The sequence below is a fragment of the Protopterus annectens genome, chromosome 8.part0 (genome assembly GCF_019279795.1).
Source record: "Protopterus annectens isolate FY-2018-M chromosome 8.part0, PAN1.0, whole genome shotgun sequence".
Classification (NCBI taxonomy): domain Eukaryota; kingdom Metazoa; phylum Chordata; order Ceratodontiformes; family Protopteridae; genus Protopterus; species Protopterus annectens.
In genome coordinates this window covers 1,921,787,184-1,921,801,335 of record NC_056741.1, presented here as the reverse complement: position 1 = coordinate 1,921,801,335, position 14,152 = coordinate 1,921,787,184, and the positions used below count along the sequence as shown (strand labels likewise).

The 14,152-nt window shown below is 43.4% G+C and overlaps 1 protein-coding gene across 3 annotated transcripts in view; it reads right to left on the bottom strand.

Annotated features, from left to right (window-relative positions):
• The window catches only part of E2F4 (E2F transcription factor 4), a 503,847-nt gene that overhangs the window by 182,634 nt on the left and 307,061 nt on the right, over positions 1 to 14,152 (bottom strand). The gene's annotated exons all lie outside the window — the stretch shown is intronic.

Sequence of the window (14,152 nt, the reverse complement as noted above, 5' to 3'; positions counted from 1 at the left end):
TATAACTGGCCGAGTTGCTTTTAACACAAGTCTGACTTATAATAATCTTATGTTCCCTATGAAATTGAAAAGCAGACGTGACCGTGCCAGTTATATGGATTACTTTCATCTTAGCCAGTCTGCCGTGTGTCATTTTGTGCAGTAGCAAGGGCTGGAAATCACGGTCTCAGATGAAGTTAGAGACCCTAGAAAATGGAGGTTGGCACCTTTCAGGTCTAGTGTAATTACAGTTTCAGGCTTTAAAAGCACTAACATGGTCTGCACAGTCAGCATCTTTAGAAACTTTCTATTTTTGACAAATACGGCTTGCAGGAGCTGTCCTTTCTGGGTACAAACAGCAGCCCTGAAAGAAGAGAGACCAACAAGGAGTTCTTGGTCCTTTGGAACTCATAGCAGTCTTCATGACTGACTAGAAACTGAAGCTTTAAATTTACTAGTCTGTGGTTTGAACACTGACAAAAAGTGGTCAATGATCTCCAACCGTGGTGCAACAAAGGGTGAGTGGGGAGATTGAAAAGATCTGGTAAGTCTGGTAGAATCACACCGGTTCCCTCCTGGAGCCCCAGAATTCCCTCTACTTTCCTGCTGCTACTCTATATGGAGTGGTCTTAGCTTTTGGCTGCATACCTTTGCCCTCCTATGGTAACAAATGTCTTGCTTGGTGGGGTAGCTTCTGCTGTACTTAGTAATGTAGTAGTGAAACAGGTGCTTCAAAGTCCACCAATCTCTTAAAAATGTTACAGAACACTACAGTCAGCATCTTGGACATCTAGAACGAAAGCAATAAATATGCTACATGCTAACTGAACTAACTAGCTGGAGTCAAACTGCTCAAATGAAATTACTTGATGTTGCCTACACTGCACTCACTGCCATCAAAGTTGCACCTATCCATGAGAAGGTACAGTTTTGTACTAGGAAACAGATTTATCAACTGCTCGTTTACCAGTCGAGAATTACATGCTTCCTTACCTGTATGGCTTGCAGTCCAGATAGTCAGTCAATTAACACCAACCCATGTAGAAAATGGGGGGGGGGTCTCAAATGTTTCCATCTCAGTCAATTCAATGCCACTTCAACACTCATGGCTATCGCAGGTTTCACAATCCATCCTGCCTTTTGGCGGATGCCCCCATTTCCTCTAGCCTTCTTCACTTCTGTGCACCTCAAACTCTCTTTTGCTTTCCAGCACATGTGCCCAAACCAATGTAATCAGTTCTCTGACCTTCTCTCCAACTGGTGCTACTTGGGCTTCTGTTCCAATGTCCTCACTGTCCCACAGTGAGCACCCTCGCTGTCCCACAGTGAGCACCCTGCCACCTGTTATGACACTTCATCCCCTCTAGGTTTCTTAAAGTACGCTCCCAGGTTCCTGTACCACACAATATCACTTGTACCACTGTTTTGTACAATTTACAAGCTCAGCTTCTTTAGCATTCTAACACACGAGCCCCGAAACTATGGCAGTTGGCTGCAGCTCCTCTGATTCTAGCGCTGACCTTATTCAGACTTGCCTTCTCCTCAACCACACCTCTTAGGTACTTGAAGTTGCTCAATTTGTTCCACTTTTTCCCCTTCTCTGTCAATTCTCAGCTTCATCTGATTTCCCACATTTGCTGCCATTACAATCATTTTACCTATACTCCAGTTTCCTCCAGTGTCTTCAGTTTTGCATTCCATTCCCCTAGCCTTTGCTGAAGTTTGTGTTCAGACAGTCTGTAATGCCACATTATCTGCATACAGCAACTCTGCCGATCTGTCCCCTCCCAACACATTTGCTAATGTAGTCCACTGCCAGTATGAATAGCAGTCGGCTCAGAGCTGAACCTTGATGCACACCCACTCCCACTGGGAACCTTCAAGTCCCAACACTATTCGCACTTGTGTGAATGGGTCAATACACAGCCTGCACTAATTCTACCATATTTCTTGGACTTTGATTTCCCAACGCAGAACTGCTCAAATCAGCTTTTCTGGAAAGTTCCCTTATGCTTTCTCCAAGTCTAGGAATGCCCTGCTGTATTTTTCCTCATCAAATGCTTAACTTTCTCGCTCACTGCAAATATCAGGCCTTTTGTGCTACTTCCTATCCGAATCCAAACTGCTTGTCGCCCATTTTCCTTCCTACTACTCTGGGCAGTGTAGAGGATTCAACTCCTGTTACTGCACGAAAGTACTGGGAGAGTGATTAACTGAATTGTGAATGTATAGTATTGCTTAGTGAATGTATAGTATTGCTTATTCTATTCTAGTTATCTGGGATATGCCTTTTCTTCCATACTGCTACATGCATCTTCAGGAACCATTTCGCCCCCAACATCATCCTATCTACAACAACCTCAGAGTGCGATGCTGTCCTTGTTTTCCTTAGCACTGTTCTTAATTCTACAGTGGGCTCCTCCTCTTTCACAGTAGATTGCTTCTGGGGCAGTACAGCTTCTGTAGGGTTTTATTCAGTCAGAAGCTGCTGGAAGTACTACTTCCATCTGCATTTAACGTGCTGTGGACTTGTAAGCAGACTGTTGCTGGCATCCCTTGAAGGGTGCCTGATGACCATCTTTATCTTTCTGTCTATTCCTTGCAACCTGAGTTTTTGTGGTATCTACAGAGCCACTTTCCAGAAATTGTTAGAGCTCCTTGGACATATCTTTCTCTTTGCTATTTTAAGTGCTCTCTTAGCCAGCCAGTATTTTAGCCTGATCAGCCTTTTTCATCTCCCACCTTTTCTTCCACACTCTTCTTCCAATGACTTCCCGAACTTTTGCATTCTACCAGTTTTCTTTCTGCACTTTATTTCCATACATGACTCTGCCATACACACAGTCCTCACATGCCATTTTGAAGCACTACTATTCCTCAACTCCACCTATTTCATCATCTTTAGGTGCAAGAGCCTTAACCATTTCCTTGAACTCTTATGCTTGCTCTCCCGTCAACTTCTACATCTACAGCGTAGTCTCTTTTGACCACTACTTGCGGTAAATTATGAACTAATGATTTATACTGAGGGCCGACTGTTTCACTTGGGATGGAATATGCAGACTCCTATTCTACCCCAGTACAATTTCCTTAACAAAACGAAATCTACCCAAGTTGTACGTTGGCCACTCTTGTAAGCAACTGTGTGACCGTCCATCTTGCTAAACTATGTTTGGTACCATCAAGCCATTTGCCAGACAGAAGTATGGCATGACTTCTTTATTACTGTTGCCTCACCCATGGACCATGACATGTGCATTCAGAGCCTCATTAACACCACCTAATTTCCAGCTTTATCTAACAGGCCCTGCAACTGCTGCCAGAGTGTAGCAGATCAGTAATTCGTGTTTGGCAGGTTGATTGGATTTGGAAATGGTTTTGAAAAGGTTAGTCACCACACTGGTCAATTAATACATAAAAATATTAAAAACAAAAAATGGAACCTTTAGCCTTTAACAGAGAAAAGGAAAGACCTTAAGTTAACATCTGATCAATGGTGTAAGATTTTACAAGGAGTTTACAGTCATTTAGTGCCCTGGCACCTGAGACAGTGGCTTTTCATTATAACAATGACCACACACACACATACACACACACACACAATATTAATACAGAAGCCTAGACAACTAAACTCACAATCAAAACAAATCATGGTACTGTATAACCAAGAAGGGTGTGGGAGTGGGGCCTTTGTTTGGACAGCTCCAGTTTCTGCTATTAGTGCATCTACTTCACATATGTCCTAGAAGATTGTGACAAAAGACAAAGGTTTTTCTCCTAAAGAACTTGTTAATTTTCCATTTGTTCCCAACTACAATGAAAACAGTTTTGTGGCATGCAGACATGCAACATAGTTTGTATCTTCAATAAGGCATCTCTTGCTCAGTACAACCAATGAGATCTGCGAATGATGCAAGTCTGTTCCCCTACCCCAAAAAGCAAGGAGATGTGCCACAAGTTGAACATTTACCAGGGGTCAGTAACATAAGAGAGAAAAATAAAAATTAAAAGCAAGAACTACATCTAAATGACGCGACAGCAAAATTACACAGTAGGGCATCCTTTCCCCATCCCTCGGCGCCAAATACACAGCTTTTCGATTCTGCAGCATCTTTAATAATGTGTAATGCAGACAGCTACAGATAATCAACCATCTTCAGGCATCTCAAAAAAAATTTTTTTTTAAAACATAACACAAATTAAAGATGCAGAAAGTCTATTCTGTCTCCAAATTAAGGGAATGCACAACACGACTATGAAACTACAAATACATCTTGAGATGAGTCTGTTAGCAGCTGCAGGTTTCAGCACAGGATGTGGCATTTTAACTCCTTCCTGCCTTTGCAATAATTCAACATTCTAGGATCCCCCAAGGCTTTAGTAACCAACGGTCTGTTTTACAGTGCAACACCTGGTGAGACACCTTCTCGTATATTAACTAGCCGTTAGGGACGCTGAGAGGAAGACTAGTGCCACAAAACTGATCTTAAATTTCTCTGTTCCCAAAATACGTTTTATCTCACAAAATATTACGTTATCTAAAACTTCAGATCACTTGCATGCATTTCCAGCCATAGATATTAAAACATAGCAAAACAGTGGACAGCAAGTAAACAGTCCATTCCAATGCTGTGTATTCATTCGGTGAAATAAAACATTTTGACAACTCACTAAAGACTGTGCTGTCACAAATACAGGCAAACCTTACTCTCCATAAAAAGTTCCCCATAATTTTTGCAGTACAACTCATTCTGATAAACTCCGAAAAGGCACGAGTGACAGTGAACCACAGACTAACTCCACAGAAATTAGACACATCTTTAATAACCCAGTCTGACTGCTCCCAAATATGACAGATGTTAAGTTAGAGGTCATCTGCTGTAGCATATAGCTGCTCATAACTGCCCTTTCACCACAAGAGGAGAAAAAAAGCTAAATATTAAAATATCAGCAAAATGAAGGGGAAGAATTAATGCTAAACTCAGCTTGAGACTACACAATACATCAAGTCACGGAGCTGCAACAGGTACTAACCTAACATATCCATGCAGCCAAGATGCAAATCTATTGCATGGAAACCATCTAAATACTACAGAGATGGCTTTAAAAATCAGACAATGGTCAGACAGGACAGTCTAGTGGTCAGTATAGGAATACTCCAATGGCATGCTTAGTGCCACAGACTGCAACAAGGGGCCTTCCTGAATGAGGAAAAAATCTACAGTGATTTTCTACTTTTCACTACTGTACACCAACATTCAAGTCTAAATGTACTTAAAGTTCAAAAAAAGTGAAATGTTTCAGAAGTTATTCTTCAGTTACAGATAACAGAAGTGCTTGTACATCTATCCCATCTTTTCAGAGACTCCTGAAAAGACCTCTCCTAACTCATTCCCTCCTCCAGCGGAGCTCTGACATTTTACACCAACTTCTAATGGGTGAAGCACAAGAATCAGAATCAAACTGTCCTTGCATTTTAAAAAAAATGCTCACATCTTTGCAGCCACAAGTGTAAACTGTAAACTCTTCGGCACAAATGATTTTTATAGTGGTATTACTCTTTAGGTTGTAATCTTACAACACTATGCTCAGCTAATAAGCTACTAATGTCCAATATTAAATCTAATAATAAAGCTAGGGATTCACTTTTTACCAATGTTGTGGGCAGAATCTAGAACAAGCTTCCTAGAACACTCCCATCTCTCTCATCTACATCACTCTTCAAGAAACATCTCAAACATCTAATACATTGGCTTTGCCCTGCTCTAAGCCTGACTGAATCATACTTTTCCTCTTATTTCTCTTCTTACTATACCCCTTCCTCCTGGGCTATGGTCCCTCTGCAGCATTAATCAATAGAAGCTAACTTTATACTAGCCCTTATATGTTTTCCTTTTCTCTTTCCCCTTCTTTGACTTAATGAATGATAATTTTAAAATACAATCAAGTACAAGTTTACACAGTATCTCAAACCTACGCAGACTCTATTGTTCACAGAAACAATTTTTATTTTTCTTCCAAGCGTTTTTGTTCTCCAATGTATTTGACTGTAGTCATTTTTTAATTATTGTATTTTGTAATTTACTTATGCTTGGGCTTCTACTGAAAATGGACATGTATCAAGCTAGACTAGCCCGGTCAACAAATGTAAATAAATAGGTGGGGTGTTAAACTGGATTTAACACCATCAAAAACAACCTAAAGTCTGTAATATCTTGTAAATAACTTACAATATCTCAGGCTACTCAAGATACGCACATACTGTCAAACAGCACCCTCATCAAGAAAAATATATTTCCTATAATGTTAAGCAGCTCTCTGTACCACTTGTTTTTGAAATATTTACTAAAACATGAATTTTGACAGTAATTATATGAACAATTAAATATTCTGTAGTCCTATCTCGCCTTCATTCTTACACATGGGGTTCGGATACTATCCTCTGTTCAGACTCAGCCTTTTTACAAGCTCAAAGTCTTCGAGTTGGCTCGTGGCTAGGTAGGTATCCCATGGTGCACCAGTACAATCCCCAAATCTAGTTTGTCACGTCAAGTTTGGATGTGCTTCTTGCCCGTGGCCAAGTCAAACACATTTTGCTGATTTTTTTGGCTAAATTCTGCTGATTTTCATATTTAGATAGCTTTATATAGCTGTTACTAGTGTCATTTGTATAGTTACTTTAGCAGTTACTGGAGTTCTTCCTGTATTAAGTATTTCTAAGAACTGGCCATTGGCCTTTTCATTCTCATTGGCATCACAGGTGCCAGTTGGTTTCTTCACTGAGGTTGTTTTATATATTTATATACTCCTAGTTCTGATATTGTTGATATTAGTGGTTGTAGGCACCTTTGCGCATAGTTTAGACTGTGTGCGCATTAGTTAAAAATTAAGATAAGCTCTCTCTCTGTGTGCTTAAATTAGAATAAATAGTTTTTGCTTGCGGAGCTCTCCGCTTAGGATTTGCAGTTAGAACGGGGTTTTTGACCTTTATTCTCTATCTAAATCATTAGAAATTGTATTTCTTCTCTGGTGTGTGCGCGAGACTGTTATATGGTCCTTCTTATCCTTTCCTTCCGTTTTTAGAAGACCTAGGTTTTCCCCCTTGTTTCTCTACCATGGCTAGGCCCGTTTAAGTTAGAGGACCTAGTCCTCCCATTTTCCCTTCTCTGTGTGTCTGATTAGCAATCTTCTGTGAGATGTCCAAGGAGGTCAAGCATCATAAGCCATCTGGCTTTAAAAAGTGGGTGAAATGTTCACAGAAGATGTCTATAACGGATGGCCACAGTAACTGCATATAATGTCTTGGGGCCATCCACTTATAGGAAACATGCCTAGTTTGTCACTCATTTAGTGCCAGGGTATTGCAGGAGAGAAAGAATAAAAACTTATATTAAAGGGTCTTCTTAAGCCCTCTTGAGGAAGATCTGGCTATCTTGAGGAAGATCTGGCTAGCTCTTACTCCTCTTCTAAGTCACATGGATCAAAAAAGGAGACGTCTAAATCTTCTAAAAGGCCCTCCCTGGCTGGAGCATCAGAGCCACCTCTCAAAATTTCTAAATCTGACAAACCTGCTGAGTTTGGAGCAGACAGAGGGTACTACCACTACTGTTGCTAAAGTGTCGACACCAGGTAGTTCAGAGCTGAGCACTGACAGACATCAGAGCCAGTCTACGGATCTCTTACTGGTCTCCCCTACATTAAGGTCACCCATATTACAGAGATCCTATTCTCACACACAGTCTTCCAGAAGCTTATCGGAAGATGTGGAGAGAGTAGTGCTGAGACTCGAAGTCATCTGCCTTACCTAAAATGTTGTTGGCTCAGACCCAGTCGGTTCCGGGGCCACTTGAGCCAGTTACCCTTCTGTGATTCCTCCTCTGAGCCGTGCTGGACTTTCGGAGCCAGAGTGTTTGGTACCGCTGGTGGAACCCTCGGTTCCAGCTCCCCGAGGTTGTTTCGGAGCAGTGCTCCGCTCAGATACATACTACTATCCGTGGTGTCTAGAAGCCGAAGCTCCCAGGCTGGCCCAGACAGGGACACCAGAAACCGAACTTATTAGGTTCCAAGCCTTCCTCTCGGCGTGTCGGCTAGGGTGAGCATGGGACCCTACATCTATCTGAGCCGATTGCTCTGGAACAGATGGCATCCTCCGTCTCCTCGGAGCCGGGGAGGTCAGCATTCGAGATGAGTGTGCTGTCCCAATCATGAGCTCCTACCTGGTGCACCAACACACTTCCCCCCTAGAGCACCTACGTCTGTCTCCGCACCTACTCCCTCTCTGAACAGCAGAGACCCGAAACTTCAGGAGCCACCAGCTGGTGGCCCCCATTCTTCAGAGACCTCCCCGGAATATCCTTCAGAGGAGCCCCCAAAGAAGAGGACATGCAAGAGGAAGCATGTATACTCCCAGGACGATTCTCTTACCTCAGACACTGACCTCGAGGAGTCAGAAGGGTCCCCCAAGTCGTCCTCTGATTATATCTCCTTTGTAGACATCTTGGAGATCCTTAAGCAGAGGTGCGGCTGGCCCACTGTCACCGCTTCTGATAAGGAGTCCGTGTACCTGAAGGCTTTCGGGCCTCAACCTTCAGCATCTTTGGTGTCTCCACCCTTGGAACTGTTATTGCTAGTTAGTCGGAAGATGTGGGATACTCCTGATGCAGTGGAGCCAGTCCCCAGGAGACCAAATAAATTTTTATCAGCTCCAAAAGGAGAAGGAATTTGTCAAAGGGTGTTCCCGTAGATGCCATGGTGGTGGCGGTCACTAAGAAGGAGCTAGTGGAGACCACTTTTGTCCATCCGCCGAATAAAGAATCGAGCGATGAACAGATACGGGAAGCGTATCTTTTAGTCAGCAACATTTACTCTTATCGCTGAACTACCTTACACACTTCATGAGGTTTCAGAGAGATCTCAAGGAGTTATGAGAGACTCTAAGGTACATCCACTGAGGGAGTCCCTGAGAAGGTGTCTGCCTAGTTGACCACCTTGAATTCTATTGTCAACTCGTCCATGAGCCTCATCTCTTATGCAGATGACACTAGCAGAGCAGCGGGTTCAGAAATTTTGCTAAGGAGGCATTCCTTGATGCGCTTGTGTAATTTTGCAGAGCTGTTCAAGTCTACCTTTACCAACTCCCCCTTTAACGGTTCTTTATTGTTTGGACCCAAGGTAAAGGGCACACTCACCCGATGCGAGAAGGGAACACACTCTGCCGTGGCAGTACATTTTACAGTCTCCTCTAGACCGTATCCCAAGGGTCCAAGAGGCGGTAAAATGTGGTTCAAAAAGTCCCAGAGGTTTTTCCAGGATGCACAAGGTGACTCCTCCTTCAGAAGCAGAGGAGGAGGAAATGGTAGACGTCGCCTTAGAGGCAGGAGCGGACCGCAAAACCAGGGAGGCCGTGATTCATTTTGGGGACGGCCCTACCAGCGCTCCTGATGTGGGGCCAGACTGTGCTTCTCTGGAGCCAGTTGGGGGTCGCATTTCTTTGTATCCAGAAGCCTGGCTAAGTCTCACTCAAGACAGATGGGTACAAAGAATCACCAGAGATTATTCCATACCCTTTTCTCTGCCACCTCATGTCCCCAACAGGATCTCATATGTTCCACCCAATCTCAGGGATCAAGCAGCTGTGGAGATCAACAAGCTGCAGGCAAAAAGTGTCATCCAACCATCCCTGCAGACCAAAGAGGATTCGGAACTTACTCCAGATTCTTTTTAGTGCCAAAACGTACAGGGGACTGGAGGCCCATCTTGGACCTCAGAAAATTAAACAAATCTGTAAAGGACAAGTTCTGGATGGCGACACTGCAGTCTATACTCCTGTTACTAGGGAAAGACACTTGGATGTGCTCAACAGACCTCCAAGACTCTTACTAGCACATAAAAATGGAGAGGGCGTCGAGGAGTCATCTACACTTCCGGCTGGTAGCCGGTCACTACCAGTTTCGTGCTCTGCCCCTTTGGTCTCACCACAGCCCCCAGGGTGTTCAAGTGGATGGCAGTAGTGACAGCTCACCTGAGATGTTGAGGATTCCAGGTGTTTCCGTATCTGGATGACTGGCTCTTTATCACTCCCACCAGGCATCTACTTCTTCAGACCAGGGACGCTACTATTCAACTCTGTGCCAAGTTGGGGATTACTATCAATTGGGAAAAATCTGCCTTATTGTCCTCTCAATTTGAGATTTTTATAGTCGCAGAAATAGACACAGTAGCCATGTTGGCTCGTCTTCCAGTAGAAAGGGCACAAAATCCCTTACTTCAAAATCACAGTCTTCTCCCCCTCCGAAAAGTCAAGGCCAAGACTTTTCTGAAGCTTCTAGGGACCATGGCTACTACCATACAACTAGTGCCGCTAGCGAGACTACACATGCGGATTCTTCAGTGGCTACTGTCATCCCAGTGGTCCTTCCAACAACTACCCTTAACTCATCACATTCTGTTAAGACTCTTGCAAGAAGGACCTCATTTGGTGGATTTAACCCAATCAGTTAACCACGGGCACTCCATTTGTCCCTCGCCAAACTGTTGCCACTGTGACCACGGATGCCTCACAGATTGGGGGGGGGGGCATTATCTAGGCAGGACTGTCCAAGGCACATGGCAAGATCATGAGGCTCACCTGCATATCAATTTTCTAGAGGTGAGGGTGGTGCTCTTGGCATTGCAAGCACTTCACGACCTTCCTCTTGGATGACTGCAATACAATCAGACATGTCAGTAGTATGGTACACCAACGTGATAGCCGACAAACTCAGCCGGGCAATTTTGATGCCTCACGAGTGGTCTCTGAAACAGGAAATAGCAGAGCAGATTTTCTGCAGAAGGGGACAGCCTTGCTGCGATCTCTGCCAGCCCAATCAATTCCAAATACAGCAGCTATTTCTCCCTCATCCCCCCTCCGGGGGAGTCACCGAGACACGCACTTGTTCACGACTGGCCTCTGGGTCTCCTTTATGCCTACCCTCCCTTTCCTCTCATACCCAAGGTGATTCAGAAAGCAAAACAGCTGGGAAGCAAACTGATCATTACTTCTTACTAGCCTCAACAGGTTTGGCTCCCCTTTCTCAGGCCTCACCTAGACGATCCATGGATTCTGGACCCAGTGCCAGATCTCCACACATGTCAGGCTCACTCCACCCCACCCTACACACCCTCATTTTAACAGCTTGGCTGCTCCAGTTCCATCCCTAGTACTTGGTGATACCAGAACACCATTTTTTTTAAATGGACTGGAATCTGTAACCTTGTCCCAAGATTTTGGATCCCAAGTACATAGTAACCCCCCCCCCCACACTTTTATAAAAGAACCCTGAATGGAGATCGGAGGGTTGGATTGGCATGAAATCTGAGCAGTGGAGCCAACACAAACTGTGGTAAGTCACAACTGTTTTCTTGTAGTAACATAACCCTCATAGACTCCAATGCCCCTCCTCCCTTTGATCAGCTTAACATTTTTCTCCAACTGGCCTTTACCCTCTTTAGGCTACTTGCCTTTGTTTAGTCTCCAATGGAAAGGACAACTTAATTTGCACTGAAGTGATCAGGAGGCTGTTTCACATGACTACACACATTTCCCTTTTCCTCCAGCTTCTTAAGCTCCTGTTCGGCAAACAGCAGCAGTTCCTTCTTTAATGATGCATCGAGAAGCTCTGCTTTCATACGATATAGCAGAAGCAGAGTCCTCAACCAGTCAAATTGCCTAGAAAAATGACCACTGTTACCACTCTGCAAGATGCAACTCCTGCATCTGAGCAACATACACAATGCCTCCTAACCTGGGAGGCAAGGCTTACCCTGAGACTGCACTGGCGCTATGCAACCTCCTCAAGCTTACCCTTTACATAGTACAGGAGAGGTCCATGGAACTTCACCATGCAAGTTTGTCAATTCGCAGCCACAAATGCTAGAATGGTACAGACTTCCTTAAAGCAATTTGATACTTTTCCCAAGGGAAAGGATTCCTGGTTAGAGAACCAAGCAGAACCCTTGCTGGAAATTACAGGCATCATACCTTGATCAGCAACTGAGATCCTTTTCAGACACTTGACAGGAAGCCACAATCCTTTAACACTAGACAGGCATCCTGGCAGTGGATTGCAATGCTTCCTCGTAAAATACCCTGGTAAATGCAACTACTAAGGCTTTCAATTATAGGAGAAATAACAGGAGGATTTAACGATGGTAAACCTAGAAGTTATCCAAATCTTTCTGACGTACAGAAAAACTGTCAGGCCTTCAACACTGGAAGTCCCAAATGTTATCAGTTCTGTAACAGAATGCAATGTAATCCTTGAATGATACCCCCCTCTGAACCAACCAGATATGGTTCTCTGAACACAACTGCCTGAAGCTTACAGATTCTGCAAAAGGTGATAAATCACTACAATGAGCATTTTCAAATAAAATGAATTCCAATGTGACAGGACCAGGTTTCTCAGATTTGCAAGTCTACCAAGTAAAAATTAGTTGGAGAGTTGCGAGCATTTCCAGGCAGAGTTGGCGCAATTTCTCCCCTGAAAACCAGGGATCTGGGGGAGGGGGATGTTGATTAATGGGTACACTCCTTGCAGAAGTGACGGAACAACCTCCATGGTGAATTCACTGCATAACTCCACTCCCATAGCTTTGTCAAGTATGCTGGGGATTAGGGTCAGCAAGTAAAAACACGTAGAACCTTCCTGACAGGTGCGCAAACATTAAAATGGACTGGTCCACAAACAAGGTTCTTTCTGTATGAAGGTTTGTAAGCCTCAGAATGTGATAAGGTTTAACTATATTCAAAACACATTTACCCTTTGTGAGGATTCTCCAAAACACAAAATACCAAGGAGCAACCCCCAACTTCACCCAGCAGCCTCAGACTGCAGTCTGCTGCAAAAGTAATCTAATAAGAGAAACATCAGCACCATAGACAGTAAGACCACGTGACAAGCACCCATCATAGAAATGAGGATTATCCTTCCTTTAGAAAGGTAAAAAAAACCTTGCTGTAATGACTGGTCTGCAAGTAGTATTGTTAATATCTAGTAATCAGGAATTTAGTTACAGGCATTAGGACTGCCTGGCATTTACAAAAAAAAGTACAAATATATATATATATATATATATATATATATATATATATATATATATATATATATATATATATATATATATATATATATATATATATATATATATAAAGCTCCTTGGTTGAAGATACAAGGCAGAAAGTCCAAAAAGCAAGGAATAGAGGCAGTTAAAGGATCCGCCAACTTGTAGGTCGCCCATATGGAAAACCTCTTCCATTTACTAGCATAAACCCTCTTAGTGGAAGACTCGTGAGCGGAAAGCAAGACATGCTTCACAGGAGATGAAAGCCCAGAAAATCTAGCCATCACTCGAACTGCAGAAGCCAAGCTGTAAGCTTCAGGCTCTCCAGATTTGAATGATAATCACCATCCAGACTGGAAATCAGATCGGGACATCGATCCAGAATCCAAGGAGGACTGACACTGAGACTGAAGGAGGGGAAACTAAATCTGACTAAGCCAGAAGGGATCAATGAGTATCATTGTCACCTTGACCTCTGAGCCTTCTGAAGGAATTTTGCCATAAGGGGAAGAAGAGGTTAAGTGGAAAAAAAAAAGGACAGCTTGTCCAGCAGAAATGCAGCAAGATGCTTTTCGGGGGGGGGGGGGGGCATGGGTTCAAGATCAATTCATGCTTGATGTCAAAACTCACTCGAGTCAAGCAGAAAAAAATCCAATGAAACCCCCCAACTGCCTCCAGGCATGAACTCTTGCATAATCTAACAGCAGCAAGTTGGTGACTGATGCAAAGGTGCAGAAAAACATGGGACCTGTTCTTGAGTGCATACTTGCTAAAGAAAGCACTTGGGGAAAACAGGCTTGAGGGGGGGGTGGTGGTAGCATTAGTCTATATTCATAAACAGTGCAGTTTTGCACCTAGTATTTGGGCTCGCAGACTTTTTTTTAAACCTCACTTGCTGCATTCAGGCTTCCTTGCCCAGCTAGACATCCTCCTCCTTCCAAAAACAATACAGGCAATACCAGTGCAGGTTTTGTTTGGTAATAAATGCCACTGGGACAATCAGCCAGTATTTAGGCATCAGATATTTGATCAATCTGTTTGGATCAGTCCTAGTTATGCATACAACATAGTT